Source organism: Gopherus evgoodei, chromosome 1 (genome assembly GCF_007399415.2).
Source record: "Gopherus evgoodei ecotype Sinaloan lineage chromosome 1, rGopEvg1_v1.p, whole genome shotgun sequence".
Classification (NCBI taxonomy): Eukaryota; Metazoa; Chordata; order Testudines; family Testudinidae; genus Gopherus; species Gopherus evgoodei.
In genome coordinates, this window is record NC_044322.1 from 158,530,091 (window position 1) to 158,549,238 (window position 19,148).

At 44.2% G+C, this 19,148-nt stretch overlaps 1 protein-coding gene across 4 annotated transcripts in view; it reads right to left on the reverse strand.

Moving 5' to 3' along the window:
• Positions 1 to 19,148, reverse strand: part of PDXK (pyridoxal kinase) — a 91,265-nt gene that overhangs the window by 57,774 nt on the left and 14,343 nt on the right. The window contains exon 2 of one of the 4 annotated variants that reach the window (XM_030576689.1): positions 5,103 to 5,298. The exons of 2 other annotated variants lie outside the window; for them this stretch is intronic. The gene's annotated coding sequence lies outside the window, so the exon portion shown is untranslated. Of the gene's footprint in view, positions 1 to 5,102; positions 5,299 to 18,506; positions 18,650 to 19,148 lie in introns of all 4 variants that reach the window. One more of the 4 variants, XM_030576705.1, reaches the window with a different exon arrangement.

The window sequence follows — 19,148 nt, forward strand, 5'->3', positions numbered from 1 at the left end:
TGCCCACAGCCAGCCCGTCTCCAGCCAGCCCCTCACCCCCTGCCTTGCCTTCAGCCCTGCACCAACCCGTCTCCAGTCAGCCCTGCGCCCCCTTCCCTGTCTCCAGCCAACCCCTGCCGCACCCACCTGCCTGAAGCCAGCCAGTCCTGCACTCCTTTGTCTCCAGCCCTGCCAACCCAATGCCGCACCCCCTCGTGGCCCTGCCTGAAGCCATCCAGCCCATCCCACACACCGTCTCCAGCCTGCCCCACACCCCTTGCCCAGCCTGCAGCCAGACCCTACCTCCAGCCACCTCCCCCGCACCTCCAGCCAGCCCCATATCCACTGGTGCCCTGTAGTTCCCAGGGAAGTAACCCTGCACACCTGCTTCAATGAAGTGGGCAGGGAGCAGCGGGGACCCACACGTGCACCCTAGCACACCCTCAGGGAGTGGCGGAGCTCATTTCTAGTTCAGACACATCTTTTTAAAACAGAACTTTAGGTAGGGTTAACATACATCTGTACTTTCCCAGACATGTCAGGCTTTTTGGATCTTAAATCGCCACACGAGGAAAATACGGACATATGGTAACCCTATTGGTACAAAAAATACATACTGTGGCAGAACTTTTTATAGGGAACCAGTTGCTAAGAAATGAAAGGCTTTTCTCTACATTTTTTTTTCTTTCAGTCATCCCTGCTGGGGCCCCGCCGAAAATGTTCGAATTGGGCCCCACACTTCCTAAAGCTGGCCCTGCCAGCTGCGGACAGGATTCAAAGGCTCTGGGCTCCCCACAACCATGCGGAGCCCAGAGCCCTTTAAATCTCAGCCGCAGCCGGGATTCAAAGGGCTCTGAGCTGCCCACAGAGATTCTCGGCTGTGGCTGAGATTTAAAAGGCTCAGGGCTCCCCGCCGCCACAGGCAGCCCAGAGCCCTTTGAATCCCGGTGGTGGCTCCAGCGGATGGGCTGGGGCTGGGATTTAAAGGGCTCAGGCTCCCCTCAGCAGCAAGAGCTCTGGGCCCTTTAAATCCCTGCCCCAGCCCCACAAAGCTCCGGGTTCCCGCAGCCGCCAGAGCCCCGGGCCCTTTAATTTGACCCTGAGGGCTCCCAGCCAGCTCTTCAGCTGGGAGCCCCTGGCTGATTTAAAATCAAGTATCACCTCCCCACCCCCAACCTTCCTTTTTGGCCCACAGCTGTTTTGGTGGGGCGGCACTGGGAAAGGAGGATTTGTTTCTGCAGGGCTGGGCGGTGCTGGGGCGGCGTGTTTCTGCTGGGCCAGGGGTGGCGTGTTTCCGCGGGGCTAGGGGGTTTCGGCCCTCAGCTGTTTTCTTTGGAGTAATATGGCCCTCGCCGCTTTACGAGTTGTGCAGGCCTGCTATAGCATTATATTCCTATATACGCAAACAGAGAGCACAGAACTATGCAGTAATGATTCATCCAAAACAATAAAACATTGCTTTTCTGTTTAGAACAAGTTCTTTTCACAGAGACTCCCATTAGTACTAAAGATGTTACTCCTAGATCAGGGCAGGGGGACACGAGGCTCAAGAAGATTTCTCGCTACTACTCATAACACAAATTCAGCCTAACGTTTGAACCTGAGACTCATGAAACTGGATCCATATGGCAGTTTCACACAGTTTAATCAAGGAAGAAAGAATTCAAGCTGGTAACTTTGTCACAGTTCACTGAAGCACACAGAAACTAAAGACTTTGCCTGACCAATATGGCACAGACCACTCAAGTGCCACCCTGTGAATTGCCTAGTGGGGTTTCTGCAGTGTGATCAATGCCCTCAATATTTTACCTGTGACAAAATGGCTTTTTCCATTGCCTCCTGAACTTTGCTACAAGTAGTACCAAAAAAAAAGTAGATATTAACAAACCATACACTATTGATATAACACAAATTATACACTGCCAGACATCAGTTCATTCACTGCTGAATGCAGCAATAACACAGAGCAATCTCTTCAGAAACCAGTTAAGAAGGCTACTGTATCCAATTGGAAATGTGGAGGTGGGGGAACATTCACATGGGACCCAAGTTTAGATATTAAGACCATGTCTTTGTATTTGTTCTATAATGCACTTTTTGATCTATGTACATACAAATAATTGAAATAGAATATAGTGAGCCAGTTTGGACCCACATTAGATCCAATGAGTCCTGAAAGACTTTCCAGTCTGGGGCTAGATTCAGTATTAAAGGCATAGTGAACTTCAGGTTACTACCTTCCTCTGCCTGGGAAAGGGGTGTTACATGGACATGCACCCTACTCCACTTCCTCTGGTGAGATTACTACTCTGTAGATTATAGTTGGGGCTCCACAGGAAAAGGTCCTGAAAAGACCGTTTGGAGGAATGCACAGAATCATTTTACCTCCCAGTTGCCCTGGCCACACCCGCTTCCAGATTAGCATCATCCTTCCTTTGGACTGCAATGGCCCTCTACACCCCTTGCAGAGTGAAGTTCATAGCTTCTGCCTCCTCTCCCCACTCCTAGCTACTTTTCTGTCTTGGACACACTCCACCAATAGAATCATAGATCCTGGATGAATCTAAGCCAAACTCAGTTTGTCTTTCGGGGTTGGGGGAGATAATTCAGTTAATCCCAAAATAGAGACTGCAAGGAGTCCTCAGACTAGGCTCAATTCAAGCAGAGTTCTTCTGAAGAGCCAAACGAAGGCTGCTCACATTCATCTCATACAGAAATCTTGGTGAGAGGAAATGGAGGTGTTTATTTAAAAAAAATCTCTGAAGTTTCGAATGCTACCATAGACAGATGAGCAGAAGACAGGGCTGGCGGATCTCTACTATCCCCTTCTGCTAACGCTTGAAAAACTAAATAAAAAACTTACACATTCATTGGACCAGGATACAATAAAAATAGTACCAGCTATGAAACATGGAATACAACATTACAAATGAGTTCAATTTAGCTTTAAACCTCCCCCTCCCCAAAGACATAAGGGAAAGAGACTGACACTGTCCTGCTCTGCCTACAATGCAGAGGTCACTGTGCTGGACAGGAGTGGGAATGTGGGTAACTCATGGAGATGCACACACCTATTCTAGAACACTAATTCTGCTACAAGACCTTTGAAAAAGGTTCAAGAGAAGAGCCAGCACAGCTAAGAAAAATGGATATTTAAAAGATACTTAAAGGACCTTTACTAACAAAGTCAGCCTTTTTTTTTTTTTTTTTTTTTTGAAAAAGGGACTGAGCCAATCTCTCCTGACCACACACAGAAAAGCAGAAGTTCAACTGAACTTCAGATGCAATCATCCAGGTTAGACCAGGGGTCAGCAACCTCTGGCACGCGGCTCGCCAGGGTAAGCATCCTAGCAGGCTAGGCCAGTTTGTTTACCTGCCGTGTCAGCAGGTTCGGCCGATTGTGGCTCCCACTGGCTGCGGTTCACCACCCCAGGCCAACGGGGGCTGTAGGAAGTGGCGCGGGCAAGGAATGTGCTGGCCGCGGGTTTCTGCCTCCCTCATTAGCCTAGAGTGGCAAACCGTGGCCAGTGTGAGCTGCGATCAGCCAAACCTGCCAACGCAGCAGGTAAACAAACTGGCCTGCCTGCCAGGGTGCTTACCCTGGTGAGCCGCGTGCCAGAGGTTGCCAATCCCTGGGTTAGACTATGACCCTAGATCAGGATCCCAGTATCTATAGTGAACCAATCTAAAACTCTACATCCAAAAATACCTCTGAGGTTTGATAACCAGATCTGTATTGCACAGTTCTGGTTCATGCCGAAATGAAACTTTATTGTTTTTGTCTATGTTGTTTAAGTATTCTTGGGATAATTATAATTTTGTGTAAAATTTGCTTTTCTCCCCTCTCCCCAGAAGGTATTCAGGTTATATACTTCTGTTACTGATGCAGGATATTTCTTCACCTCAGCTTCACCGTTCCCAATGGAGAACAACCAGCTTAAAATTACCTCGTTTGAGAAAGTTTGCCTAGCTGTTGTTATGACTAGCACATAAGTTTAGTAGAACAGGAAGATTTAGAAAAAATATTTTATCATGTTCAGTTTAATTTGTGTGTTATTGTGACCCTAGGCACCCCTGTATTCACACTCTACACACAACTACAATGGAATTTGTACAAAATATGCCTTGCGAGGCATCTTTTGAAAACTATTACCACACAGGTGACTATCATTGCATGGGGCAACACTGTGTATGGAATTAGGGATACACCCTGCTATTATACATTAGAGTCTGTGACTAAAAGGTGTTTAAACTAGGCATGTCAGCAGGAACTGATAAGCAAGCTCTCTAAAGATAAAGAAAAGAGACCAATACCTCCAACCCGATGTGACAAAGTTCAATGGTTATTTATTTGTATTGAGGTTTCAGGAAGAACATTTACCTTGTAAAATGGTAGCAGAAAGCACCACATTGGAACACACCAGGAGACACCTTAATCAAAACAGAGTTAGCCTCCCAAAAGAGACAGGAGACCATACTCAGGGGATCAAACTGACCCCTGAAACAAAGGCAGATCTTGAGATATAAGGACACACAGAAAGAGTCTGAATTATCCTTCACCTGAGGAGACAAGGAAAACCAGCAGTTTGGACTATGTGGGATAGTCAACCAGCTATTGCTGGGAAAGGAAGACTGGTGGAAACCACCTTGAACAAAGACTGAATCTTGCTAAGTTAGTTCTTAGTAGGGTGACCAAACAGCAAGTGTGAAAAATCGGGATGGGGTAGGGGATAATAGGAGCCTATATAAGAAAAAGACCCAAAAATCAGGACTGTCCCTATAAAATCGGGACATCTGGTCACCCTAGTTCTTAGCCATTAGAAAGTATATATTTTTTACTTTTGTTTGTTTGTAACCGTTTCCGTCTTTATTTCTTCCACATGGTATCACTTAACCCATGTCCTTTTGTTAACAAACTTGTTTTATTCTTACTATCAATCAACTGAGTGCTGTGTTTGAAGGAAGGATGTGTTTAACCCAGCTAAATTAATAAGCTGTCATGTACTGAATCTTTAAAAAGAGCAGGAAACATAATACCTTCTATGAATGCACAGTGATATGGGCAGTGCATTGCAGAGACAGAGCTTTGAAGAGCTCCCGGGCTGGATTTCAATGACCGTTACCTGCTACGCACAGTTCGGGCTGGGAGATCCTTGAGGTGTTTGCCAGTGAGGAAGACAGACTGGGGTGGCAAAGAGCTGACGCACAGTCTAACCTCCAGCAAAGTTCACTCTTGCTGACAGTGGCTCATAGCTCTTAGTGTCCCCAGCAGAGTGTTACATTAGGCAATTTCACTTTGCCCGTTTGGGTGGTGTATACCTAACAACAGGGGAGAAAAACACATTTTCAAATATAGGAAAATGTAACTAACACTACTGAAATTAGCAGGGGACTTAGAGGCAGATGTAGTATGTGAAATTTACTCTTATTTTTTTTTTTTTGAAGTTGCATATACTTTGAACTGATATCACCATATGCAACATTATACCATGCTCCTAAGACAGATATGAGATGCAAAAATTTAAAACCCTAATATTATTTCCTAGTTGAAAGTTAACAGTTTGAGACCAAAAAAACCTCAAACCCTTTAGCTCTAAAGATTAGTTCTGCATGAAAAGTATGTTCTCATTAACAGTTCTGTAATGTACTGTTTAGGATAAAGTGTATGCTTAGTCTAAGGAATGCGGAAAGCTATTCTTGTACCTGCTTTTGAGTAAAAAAATTATTCCTTTTTTACTGTTCCTCAAAAAATAAAAGTGTAAAAAGTTAGCGTGCTACAGGGCATGGAAGCAACATTTTAATTTCACTCTATACATGTGTTCGTCTAGCAACAAATCTGTTAAACTCACTCTATCCACTTTAGAAAAAAGAGGCACTGGCAATTGCATTAGTTTCTAACCTGCACTGAACTTAGAGATGCCAATTTTGGTTGGATGTATTTCCTGGAGGTTTCATCACATAAGAATCTTTAATTTAAGATTAATCTTTAATTCCTGGAGAGAGGCAACTCTAACTGAACTTGTTTTGCTTGCTACTTCTTATATGTATTACCATAGCACCGAAGTGCCCCAGTCCTGGACCAGCATGCCACTGTGCTAGGTGCTGTACAAGCACAGAAAAAAAGGATAGTGTGTTTAAAAGACAGCATGCTGTGCTTAATCGCTAGAAACAAGTAAAGTGAACTATTTGTAATGTCTAATAGATATAGATTGCCAGACAAGAAAACCATGGCTTTTAGTGGCTGTAAAACTGCAAGTATAAAGTTACCTAACATATCAGTGTTTGCTTCCAATTCAAAAGATTTCTGAACACCACAATAAAAATTGGGGATGTGGCCAACCTGCTTTTAATACCTACTAACTTCATTAATTTTTCTCATAGAGATAACATGTTTGCACAAATTTAACCATAAAACCTGCCATGACAGTACATTGATAGAATCTTATGGAAAAGGAATCTAGTTTGTCAGAGTGAAATTCAATTAAAAACAGTTTTCTTTTCAGATTCCCTTTTTTCCTCGGTAGCTCGGACAATGCAGCACCTTGCCCTCTCTGTAGGTCTTGTGTTCCTGCCGCCAGCTGGTATTTTAATGTGTGGTTCCAATAAATGTAAATGCTGTGCACATATGCAGTAATGCAACCCAAGCCACTGTAAGGCTAAGGAAAAAGGATATGAAGCAATGAGATGAAACGAGAAGGAGCAGGAAGGTAGAGCTGAGGAAGAAAAGAAAAATTAGCCTGGAAAAAGGTAAATTGGATACAGGATTTTTCCTTCTCTCTGAATGAAGACTGAATATTTATTGTTACTCCTGTATTTCAGCCTGGGACATGAAACTTTACTCATTTTTGCAAGGAAAAGGCAGGATGTACTTCTATATAGATGTTTTCAGCTTACCTACAACACAGTTTGGAGCTTATGAGACCAGTGTGAACTTTTTATTTGCATGTTAATGATATATTTAATGAAAAAGTTTTATATGAACTCAAGTGGGAGTAACTTGAGAATTACGGACCAAATCCTGCACTCTTCACTTTGTTCCAGTTTGTGGATGTCAGTGGGTGTTTTACCGTAGTAATAAATGCAGGATTCAGCCTTGGGTGACTACTTACATTCCTAGGAACAAAAAATGACCATTGCATGAAAAATAAGAGAATAAAGTATCAGAGGGGTAGCTGTGTTAGTCTGGATCTGTAAAAGCAGCAAAGAATCCTGTGGCACCTTATAGACTAACAGACGTTTTGGAGCATGAGCTTTCGTGGGTGAATACCCACTTCATCGGATGCATGTCAATAAAGCTTATTTTGAAAGGATATCACTCCACTATTTTCTTTCTGGTACGAAGTTATACATCTGAGTCATAACATATAATCCTCTGCATGATGATTGCTTGAAAAAAATACTTTAAGGGATCCAGAAGTTTTTAAAAGATCCCTGTTAAATATGGGCTACAGGACATTACCCACAAAATAAAAGGACATCCTTTGGAATACAGAATGGGTGATTATCTTAATCTGGCTTTATAGAAGATTCTTGAGTGTTGCAATTCTATGCCGTAAGAAAATTCACTCATAGGAAGTTCCCGGAAGGACTAGAAAAGAAAAGAGATGTGGGTTAGCCTAAAGACTGCGGAGAATGCTTTGAAGCTGAAAGGCACCTAATCACTGCAACCACACTTGTAACTTCACACTTGGGTTTGTCCCTATATTGGGGCACACACTTTGAAAATCTGGCTCTGTAACTTGTGTGTTCTCTTTCAAAAGATTTGTTCTGAAGGCAGCCACAGGATAGGAGAAAGGGATGTTGTCCCACTATGCTAAGGAGAAAGAAAGTTACTGCTACCTCTAGAAGACGATAAACTTTTAGATTCTAGTTTTGAAATGAGTCTCTAATATTTTTGCTACCTTGCTTTCTTTTCCCCCAGAAATAAGTGCAACATCTTATTTTATGTGACTTTCATTTTTAACTTTTTCTACTGTATAGCAAAATTCTCATTCTAGAACACTTTACAAAGCTGCAATGACATTGTTATATCTAAGGGGGAACAAACCAAGTCAGTTACTACCTGTCCTTCATACTGGAAGAGGGTTACAGATAGTAAATATCATGTTGTCAGCTACTTTTCCCTAAGGGCAAAGGGACAGTGGGTGAACATGGACCTTTTCATTAGTCCAAAGATATCGATGAACAGCCTTGAACAGGGGTTCTCAATCTTTTTCTGAGCCCCCCCCCAACATACAATAAAAACTCCACAGCTCACTTGTGTCACAACAACTGTTTTTCTGCATATAAAAGCCAGGGCCAACATTAAGGGGTAGGAAGCAGGGCAGCTGCTTGGGCCCCCACATCACAGGGGGCACCGCAAAGTTAAGTTGCTCAGGCTTCAGCTTCAGCCTTGGGTGGTGGGGCTCAGGGTCTTGGGCTGCAGTCCCTTGCAGTGCAGCTTTTGCCTTCTGCCCTGGGCCCTAGAGAGTCTAATGCCCTCCATGCTTGGCCGCCCTTCAGGGGGGCCCAGACCCCGGTTTGAGAATCATTGGCCTAGAAGGCACTGTGGTTTAGTAGATTGAGCACTGAAGAGTAAGCCATGGATTTAATCTTCCCTCTACTACAGATTTGCTTTATGATCTTAAGCAAGTCACTTCAGCCAAAGTTTAAATAAATGTTTTTAAAGTGTCCACTAATTTGGGTTGCCTTAGTTTCAGATGCCTAATTTAGGACAGCTTGGGCTGATTTGCAAAGAGACTACATGCACACAGCTCCCATCACCTTCATTTTGAGTGGATAGTCAGGCTTATCTTCACTGCAGAAGTAACGTAGGTGTTGCACCTAACTCAGTTCCTGTCCGCTCACAATCCCTCTCACCTGAATTTGGCAGTGCTTTAAATCCAGGCTACCAGCTGTGGGCTAGAGCTATGGTGCCGCTGTCACTCGGCTAGTAACCTGCCCACTTTGCAGTGAGGATGCAGGCTCAGACAGTTCTCCAGTGCCTTCCCACAATCCCCCTTGCCCCTGTGCCCAGAAGGACAGACAGGTTATTCCATAATTCACTGGAAAACAGAGTGGCTCAGTTTATTGCAGCAGAAAAAAATCATAAGATATGCTTCCCAAAAGTGCTAGTGCCCCACAAGGGTAAGTAAAACACAAGTGAGACCACAGTAATTTGAATACAGCTGCTCACACATAGGCAAGGTTAACCAGGGTGCTGATCACCAGAGTCACCTTAGCAGTGAAGAAAAACCCTTCATAGGGGGAGAGAGATGTGAGGGGCAGAACACCCAGGTGCCACTTTTTTTTTTTTTTTGGTTTGGTTTTTAAGTGAGGGAGCAGCATGGCTGGGCCACTACAGTTAACATGATTGGGCAGGGGAGGGAAATAGATCAGCCCAGGTGTGGGAGGAAGAGCCTGAGTGCCTGAAGACTTCTTGTATACCTAGAAGAGGAGCAAAGACAGCCACAATTGAGCCCAGCACAGTGGGAGTTAACTAATTCTGCTTGTTCCAAAGTCAGTTGATAGACCAGAATTTATTGGGAGGTAGGTAAAGTTATACCACTGGTAGGGGACATGACTGATTTAAACATGCATGGACTAGAAGAAAGCAAATTATATTTTCACCCAGGGCTGGTAAACTTAGTACTTGAGAGACGGGGTCAAAAAAATGTCCAAGCGCTACAACTAACCCGTGTACATGGAAATGAAATATACTGCTAAGAAATGGAAAAAGAGGCAAAACATGGCAGCCTAATCCAGCATTCAGACACTTATGACTGACAATAAGGCATCGAAATATCCTGTTCATTTAAATACCTGAGTGTTCAAATACCCACTCAGCCAGGGGCTCCCTAACTGTAGCACAGAATTATTCAGATTTAGGATTTGGGCTGCAAGGGGCTCTTTGCAGAACATGAGATTAAAGCTATGTGTGATTTAATTATTAAGCAATCTAAGTTATTAACCACTCAGGATGCTTTTACTATGTTATTAGCCAATTGTAGAATACTTGGTCAGTCATTTTGCTGTGAGAATAATTCTGGATATATAGATATAGCTAAGAGAGAGAGAGAAAATGAAACAATGAATTCACATTACTGTGGCTCTTTTGAGTAATGTTTATCACTAATTTGGCTCCTGAACCACTGAGGTCTGAGTATCAGTACTGTAGCACCTATATTTGAAAACAGACCCTGGTCTCTCCTGCTTCTCTCCCCCCTAGTTCAGAATCAGGCATCAGCACCCTCTGTTTTCAATTTAAAGTGAAAATTAAGAGTATGCGGTTAACCCAGCTTCCAAGTCAGTTTCTTATGCTCAGGGTCACCTCCCAAACTCCTTGTTGCATGAACTTGTCATACTGGCTTGGCTGGTGAGACCAAGCCAACTTTACAACTAACCTGTCCTGCTGTCTCACATGTCTTTACTCAAGTGGCTGAACTCTTGATGGATATTCAAGTTTGAAACTGCTTTGGGATCTCGCTGGAAGAAAGCCAGTCTAACTGCCAAAGCATTGCAAGTTTCCCAATCCAGCACTGTCCAATAGATGTTTTATCAATTTGACAAGGAGCAGCTGAGGGAAAACGTTCACTGAAACTGTATGTTTTTCTGCACACAGCCTTACTGTGGATTTTAAGGCAGAAGCTGCAAAAAGCAATCAGAGGCAACTTTGTTTTCTGCATCTTAGAGCATTACAAAAATACAGTAACTTCTCAGTTAAAGTCATCCCAGTTAACATGTTTAATTGCTGATCAAGTAGAGAACATGCTCGTTTAAAGTTGTGCAATGCTCCTTTATAAAGTTGTTTGGCAGCTGCCTGCTTTGTCCACAGCTTGCAGAAAGAGCAGTCCGTTGGAGCTAACTGGTGGGGGCTTGGAACCAGGGTGGACCAGCAGCCCACGACCCCCACCCCCCATCAGCTCCCTGCTCCCCTAAGTTCCCTGTGCAGCAGCCACCCGGCAGGCTATCAATTACTGGGCAGCTCAGCTGTCCCTCTCCCAACTGCCATGCACTGCTCCTGCCCTCTGCCTTGGAGCTGCTCCTGGGAGCCTCCTGCTTGCTGTGCAGGGGGTGGGGGGCCAGAGGGATGCTAATTCAGGGAGTTCCCCTCCCCCCACTCGTGTAGCCTATCTCCACAGAGCTGGGGGCGGGGACACAACAGAGCTCAGAACTGAGGGAGCTTGCTGGCAGCATCTGCTGTCTCAGCTTGCTGATCTACTTAAAAAGGCAATGGGTTTAGAGCAGGGTGAGCATTCTTAAAGGGGCAATGCGCATGTCTCTCTCTCTCTCACACAGGGGTGTGTGTCTATCTCTCACTGCGATGCTGTCTCCCTGCCCTCCATTCATGCTGCCTTGTACAGTGTGAGGCTACATTAACAACGTGTTAACCCTTGAGGGCTCAGCCGAGTGCTAGTTCATCAGTTAGCAGTAAAGCATTCCCTGGGAAATATCCCACCCTCTGACTTCACCACCTCAACCAAGCTTCACAGTCAGCACTGTTGTGTACGGTATTAAATTGTTTAAAACATCTATTGTCTGGCAAAAAAAAAATCCCTGGAAACTAACCCCGTCCCCACCTCATTTACATTAATTCTTATGGGGAAACTGGATTCACTTAACATTGTTTCACTTAAAGTAGCATTTTTCGGGAACATAACTACAACGTTAAGCGAGGAGGTATTGTAGGTCTTTATGAGGCACAGTGATGTTGCTAAATTTTGTGCTTGTGGCAAGAGGATTTTATCAGAAAACTGTGGTACACAGAAGATTTATGTCCTTCTGTAAAAATGGTGTGCTTATAGTGATAACAATGTGTTATCATCCAGATTTTAAATAAAACAAAATTCTTACTAGACATGTCAATAGCAGGAGCTCAGATTGGAATGATGAAGCATTTTCTGCCAGCAAAGCCTTTCCTGATGTGGCACTATCTATAAATGAACTGTTCTTCTTGCAACTTGGCTTCTTTAACATCTGAACAAAGTATTGCAAATCAGGTGTTGCTACTGCTGTCTTTTTTTCCCCTTTAGAGAAAATATCAGAACAGTCTAATTGCACTGATGGGACTGAGGGATATAAAACAGACTTTATTTAAAATACAGTCTGAACTTTCTCCAAAGACTAACAAGACTAAAGCTTAACAATTTTATATATAAACGGTAGCGGTATCTTATTTTGAACACCAGAAGACTCCCATATTTTCCCTTTAACCAAAGGGAAATACATCAAATCCTTCCCTGGGGACTGCACCTTGACAGAGAAGGACGGCTCATGTGTGTCAAAGACCCCAAGAGCTATGCCAGCAGGAGTTTTAACTCCTGACAAGGTCACCTATGCTGGACAGGTCAGAGGATAGGGACTAGACAAAACACAGTCCACTGGCCCTTCCACATGGGGTTGAGCAACCTATACTCATTTAAAAAAAAAACTATAGCAATACGAACAGCCAGGGAGGGCTCCAGGCACTCGCGAAGGAAGCAGGTGCTTGGGGTGGCTAATAGAAAGGGATGGCACTCCATCCGTTGTTGGGGCGGCACGTCCAGGTCTGCGGTGGCAATTTGGCAGCGGGTCTTTCACTCCCTCTCTTCCTCGTCAGCAGCAGCTCAATCGGGTTTTTCTTTTTTTTCCTCGCCGCTTGGGGCAGCAAAAAAGCTAGAGCTGGCCCTGCAAACAGCCTGATAAACATGAACAAGGCTCCACCATCCCTGGCTTAAGTCAGAGTTTCTCAAATAGGGGTCACTGCTTGTTTAGGGAAAGCCCCTCGTGGGCCAGCCGGTGTGTTTACCTGCCACGTCAGCAGGTCTAGCCGATCGTGGCTCCCACTGGTCACAGATCGCTGCTCCAGGCCAATGGGAGCTGCTGGAAGCAGTGGCCAGTAAATCCCGGAGCAGTGATCCACGGCCAATGGGAGCCGCGTTCGGTCGGACCTGCAGACGGGGCAGGTAAACACCTCCTGTTTGAGAAACCCTGCTCTAAGTGACATCTAATGGTGAGGGAAGGATTCAGATTTAGACTACTTCAAGGTCAGGAATTTCATGCAAATAAGACTAGTAGTTCTTTTAGTCAGGCTTCCTGCTCTCCCGCTAGCTCAATACATGATGCTTCAGAGGAGAGTGAAACAAACAAAAAAAAGAGGTCACTACACCTAAACATCACTGTAGCTTCCTGACCTGGCCATCGTAAAAAATACCACAGAAGCAGAAGGATCAATAGAGAGATAGGCTACGTTAACTGGCTGGAAGAACAGAGGGCTGGGTCTACACTGAAAAACATACATCTCCATAGCTATGTCTTTCAAGGGGTTGAAAACTTGAGAGATGAAGCTGGACTGACCTAACCCCAGTGTAGACAGCGTTAGGGCAATGACAGAAGAATTCTTCCGTCGACCTAGCTACTGCCTCTCAGGGAGGTCGATTAACTACAGTAACAAGAGAACCTCTCCTGTTGCCGTAGTGAGGGACTACACTGAAGCACTACAGTGGCATAGCTGCAGTGGTACAGCTGTGTCACTGAAGTGTTTTAAACGTAACTATAGTCCCTGCATCACTGTTTATGGCTAGTTGCATATTTGACCCCTTGTCTGGGCCAAGCCAGAGTATAGGACTTAGCATGATCAGAAGTAACTTCAAAGGGAATGACACCTGCATTGTTAAAGGACATCTGAACTGACTGTACATTCTCCTGCCTCTGGGCAGTTAGCTCGTGCTAGAATTAACTCTGTTTAATTGTATAATAAAACCACAGTAACAATCAAATGGATAAAGCTATACTAAAGTATTACAGACTGCTCCTGTGTCCTTCACACTCTGTTTCTATGCTACTCTGGCCATAAAACTAGCTGAAGTGTGGAAAAGAGCATTTAATAATGAATAGGCAGCTATTGATTTGAAAGTGCAAGAAGTTTAAGATGGGGTGTCAGGGAGGTACAGGCAGAGGAAGATGCAGGGGGCTGGGAGTGGTTCTTTTTGTACCATCCAGCCATGACCCTAGGAATTATCTTGGAAAAATGTCTGGCCCATTAAACTAGCTCCTTTACATGGTGTTGGTCTGTGTGGAGAACTATTCTTCCCAAAGTGCACTTGTGATAAATAAAGTGGGGGGATAGCTCCCTTTGATGGATAGCCAGCCAATTAGCTGTAAAACTCCTCTGGATAGCTGTTCTTTACTTGCTTTACCTGTAAAGGGTTAAAAAGTCCCCCAGGTAAAGAAAAAAAAAAGTGGACATCTGAGCAAAAGAGCCAATGGGAAGGTAGAACTTTTTAAAATGGGGAAAGAAACTTTCCCTTTGTCTGTTCTCTCTGGGTTAGAAGGACAGAGCCAGTGGCGAGCTGGAGCCGGTTCGCACTGGTTCACAGGAACCGGTTGTTAAGTTTAAAAGCTTTTTTAGAACCAGTTGTCCTGAAACAATTGGTTCTAAAAGGGCTTCTAAATTTAACAAAAGCTCGAGCAGCTGTCCACCTGACCCCCGGCCCCAGCTCACGTCCCCCTCATCCCTTGAACCTCTGCCCTCCTTCTCCTCCCCCTCCCCTGCTTCCCACGAATCCGATGTTCGGGGGAAGCTTGAAACAAGCAGCAGGCAGGTAAGCTAGGGCAGGGGGGCGCAAGGAGGGTTTCAGAGAGGCACAGCACGTGCGGCTCAGTCCGGCTCAGCAGCTCCCTCCGGCTTGGCCCTGGCTGAGCGCCCCCAGATCCGGCCCAGGGAGTCGGGCCCAGCAGCGCCGGTCCCGTCCCCGGCCCAGGCAGTTCGGCAAGGGAGCAGGGAGCGGATGTTGGAAGAGGGAAGGGGAGTTCGGTGGGTGAGGAGGACGGAACCTGTTGTTAATATTTTGGCAGCCCATCACTGGACAGAGCAGCTATGCAATAAGCAGCTTTAAGCCAAGTATGATTATAAATCATCAGACCATGCCTAGAATACTTACTTGAACTCCAAATGTGTAAGTAGATCACGTTTAGCTAGACATGATCAGGTTTATTTGTTTATTTTTTAAGGCTGTGGATCTCTGCCCTAACCCCTGATCCTTTTGTTAGCTTGTAGCCTTTAAGCTGAACCCCCCAAGAAAGCTGTTTTGGTTGCTTAAATTTTGTAATTGTTTCTTTTAAGATCTAGCAAAAAGCCTAAGTTCCAGATTTATTTTTCTCCTTTTTGTTTTTAATAAAATTTACCTTTAAGAACAGGATTGGATTTTTGGTGTCCTAAGAGGTTTGTGCATGTTGTTTGATTAGCTGATAGAAAACAAAAGAAATTAGCTGTGGCTTTCTCAGCTCTTCCCCAAGGGGGTGTGGGTGGGGGTGAAAGGGCTTGAGGGTATCTCACAGGGAGAAATTCTCAAGTGCTCCTTCCTGGATTCAAGAGGGTTTTTTTGCATTTGGGTGGTGGCAGCGTTTACCAAGCCAAGGTCAGAGAGAAGCTATAACTTTGGGAGTTTAATACAAGCCTGGAGTGGCAAGTACTAATTTTTTTAATCCTTGTGGGCCCTCACTTCTGCACTCGGAGTGACAGAGTGGGGACTCAGCCTTGACAGCACTATTTTGTTGTTCTTATATTAAACCTCCTCCCTTTTAACAAGCATCTCATACTATCTAGATCAGGAGTGGGCAAACTACAGCCCGTGGACCACATCTGGCCCAACAGCCAATTTAATCCGGCCATTGAGCTCCTTTTGGGGATTGGGGACTGCTCCTTGTGTGTGTGCCACAGCTCTGCATGGCTCCCGGGAGCAGTGGCATATCCCCCCTCCGGGGACTACATTTAGGGGTATCCAGGGGGCTCCGTGCACTGCCCACGCCCCAAGCGCTGCCTCTGCAGCTCCCATTGTCGGGGAACTGCGGCTAATGGGAGCTGCAGTGGCGGTGCCTGCGGATGGGGCAGTGCGCAGAGTCACCTGGCCACACCTCCGCATAGGGGCTGAAGGAGGGACATGCTGCTGCTTCTGGGAGCTGCTTGAGGTCAGTGCTGCCCAGAGCCTGCACCCCTGAGTGACCCCCAAGCCCCAACCTCCAAACCCCTCGATCCCAGCCCGGAGCACCCTCCTACATCCAAAACCCCTCACCCCCAGCCAGAGCCCCCACCCACCCCTACACCTCAGCCTGGAGCCCCCTCCCACACCCTGAACTCATTTCTGGCCCCACCCCAGAGCCCAAACCCCCAGCCAGAGCCCTCACCCTCTCCTACACCCCAACCCCAATTTCATGAGCATTCATGGCCTGCCATACAATTTCCATACCCAGATATGGCCCTCGGGCCAAAAAGTTTGCCCACTCCGATCTAGATACTGCCTTTTATATCTATTGTATAACTAGGCATAGCAGAATGTTAATGGATAATATCATTTAAGCTTTTTTACTTGTATCAATTACTTTTTCACAGTTGTGGGAAATTAGGGATGACGTCAGACAATTATTAAATAAACAGTAGCTGTTGAAATTCAAAAACTTTATAACCATTACAACAAAACTGTCAACATATCAGTATACACAATGTACATATCCTTAAATTAAACTTTAATGGTCTCAAGCAGCACTTCTTATTTTGCTAATCTGTACATTTAAATCATCATCAATGGAAGTATTTTCTCATCACTTTGTGTGTGTACAGCGAAGTCAACATTTACTGATACAAACTGAATCTTTCTAAACCTAAGTTTAACTATCTCTATTTACTATACTTCCACGCTGTGTATCTGTCACTGGTGAAATAGTTTTCTCTTCAAAGTCATAAATACAGTATGTTGAACAGTGCTATTCCCTCTACTGAACCCTGAAGTGGTCCACTTGACATCCTTCCAGTTTGATGCATTACTGATAACTCTTAACTTTTTATTTCCAAGCCAAGTGTTTCATTAAGATATTGGAGATACGGTGAATAATTTTCTGTGCAGTGCAGTACGTTGTTGAATGCTTTACTAAACAGTAGACATAATATAGCATTACCATTATCCACTTTGGGTGCTGCATTAAAAATCCAGAACAAGACAGAGATTGGGCTAGTTGGGAACAGCTTCAGCTCACTTTATTGACCCATACTGGCAATTATGCAATGCTTTGCTAGTTGCCTCATCGGATCTTATAAAGTAATTTGTCGGGCTAACCTGTATAAGGAGTGAGATGATAGGTCGTTCTTTTACCTTACTGAACCAAATTACCCTTCCACCAATCCACAGCCACTCTCCGGCATTCAGTTTTGTCAAACACCGTATTATTGTTAGAGGTTCCACTATACTCTACATTCAAGATCCTAGGATGCTATGTTTTCAGGGTTTGTGCATTCATGCCTTACTGTGAATCTGGTGCTCATGCTGGATTTGATATCCTTGGAGAATGAAGCCTTCTGTTCATGAGATTGTTGTTGCTCTTGCTGCATTCAGTGCCCTATCCGTGTGTCTCAACGTGATCTGGAAGGACCTCCTCTGTTAGTGAAAGGATAGCTCAGGCTCCTTGACCTCTCTACCAGGTGTCAGTTTGTGGTGTCCCCTATTTCCCCTGATCCCTTCACGAGGGCTCCGGTACAGCAAGAAATGGATTGAAGGCCAAATGGACTGAGGTGCCTAACTACCATTGAAACCAACAACTGTTAGGCAACTAGCCTGCTTGGATAGTTTTGAAAATCCCACTAGGCTCCCATATGCATCTTTAGGCACCTAGATACTTTTAAAGTTTGTCCTGAGACCATCAACTCACTTCATATAGGCCCTAGAACTACTGTCAGGAGACACTTTTCTTACTTTAATGCAGCTAGACCTTTTAAAATGTCACTCAACAGGGCGCTGCCTCTCACTTGGAAAGATCTAGTCCCAGAAAAGCAAAATGCAAGAACTATTAAGAGTTTGTCCTCAGAGCTGCAAAGCTAAGGAGTAGGGAGGGGCCTAATCTGGCAGTTCTCACTGAGGCAAAATTTCCACTGATATCAATGGAAGTTCTTCCTGAGTAAAGACCTCAGGATCTGACCAAAGTGACAATTGTATTAATTTTGGAGCGGGCTAGGATCTAATTTCCCCATGATGTTCATAAAAATTTCCATTCAAGTTAAAGAAAGGAGAGGGATGTGTGTAAAATGTAGGTCTCACATTAATTGTTGAAAGGGGCATGCCTAACTTTTAAGAACCTCTCTTTTTCAAGAAGTAACTTTTAAAAAATGCAGGGTTTAATATGCAACATTTAGCTCTTGGATGTTATTGCTGTATGTCAGCCGTCCATACTTAGATTTGTTCCTACATCAAGTGATAAAGGTCAATAGTAAAATTAACACTACATTTACAGTAAGTTATGTTCATTGAAGTAATGAGCTCTTGCCTTTCTAAACTGAATTTCAGTATCTTGGGGTTAACACACAATTGCTATTTATACAGAAGACCCAGAGGGCCAAGTTCTGTCCTCAGTTAAACCTGTGAAGCCTCTCACTCAAACTAGGGTGTAATTGAGGACAGAATTTTGGCACCATGGTCAGAGGAAAACATGACATCCACCACTGAGAGATTTCACTTACTAAAATATACTTAGTGATTTGAACTACCACAAGAAATTTATATATTTAGATGCCGTTTTCTTACCTTTCACTCTTTTAATTTGAAGATTGTTAAATAAGGACTTCTTTTATAGGTTATCTTCTATTCCCATGTGATCCTGCAGGAAAGCCATGGTGCCAAATTTGTGGCAACAGACTAGTGTTCTAAATCCATTATTATTATTGCTGCTGCAGGATCAAACAAAGCAAAAGATGGGTGTAAGAGATAAACTTGTATGAAAACACCAAAAGGCGTGATAGTATTTAAGGCAATACAGACATGACTAAGGAAATTGCTTATATAAAATCCCTTCCCTTCCTCCTCTGTCCAAGTTCGGCGGATATGGAAGTTCTCCTTTTTGATGAATGTTTTGAATCCAACATAATTGCTTTCATGGTGTTTACTGAGACAGTTGTGACAATTCCATAAGCCATTCTTGTATATTCATTTGTGCTGGCGTTTGATGAGGTTGAGTTTGATAAGGTGTTCAGAGGTGACAAGAAGAGGGCTTATTTCTGCATCATAAGATGATCTTGGATATACAGTAGCAAATTCAGTTCAGTGGCATCTGTGCAATCCGTTATTTTACTGTGTGTGTCTTTCCTTTGTCATGAGCTTCTCAACTAGCCATTACATCCTCCAGTGTTCACTGCTGAAAAATAACTGTCTGTTTATTTAAAGACTAGT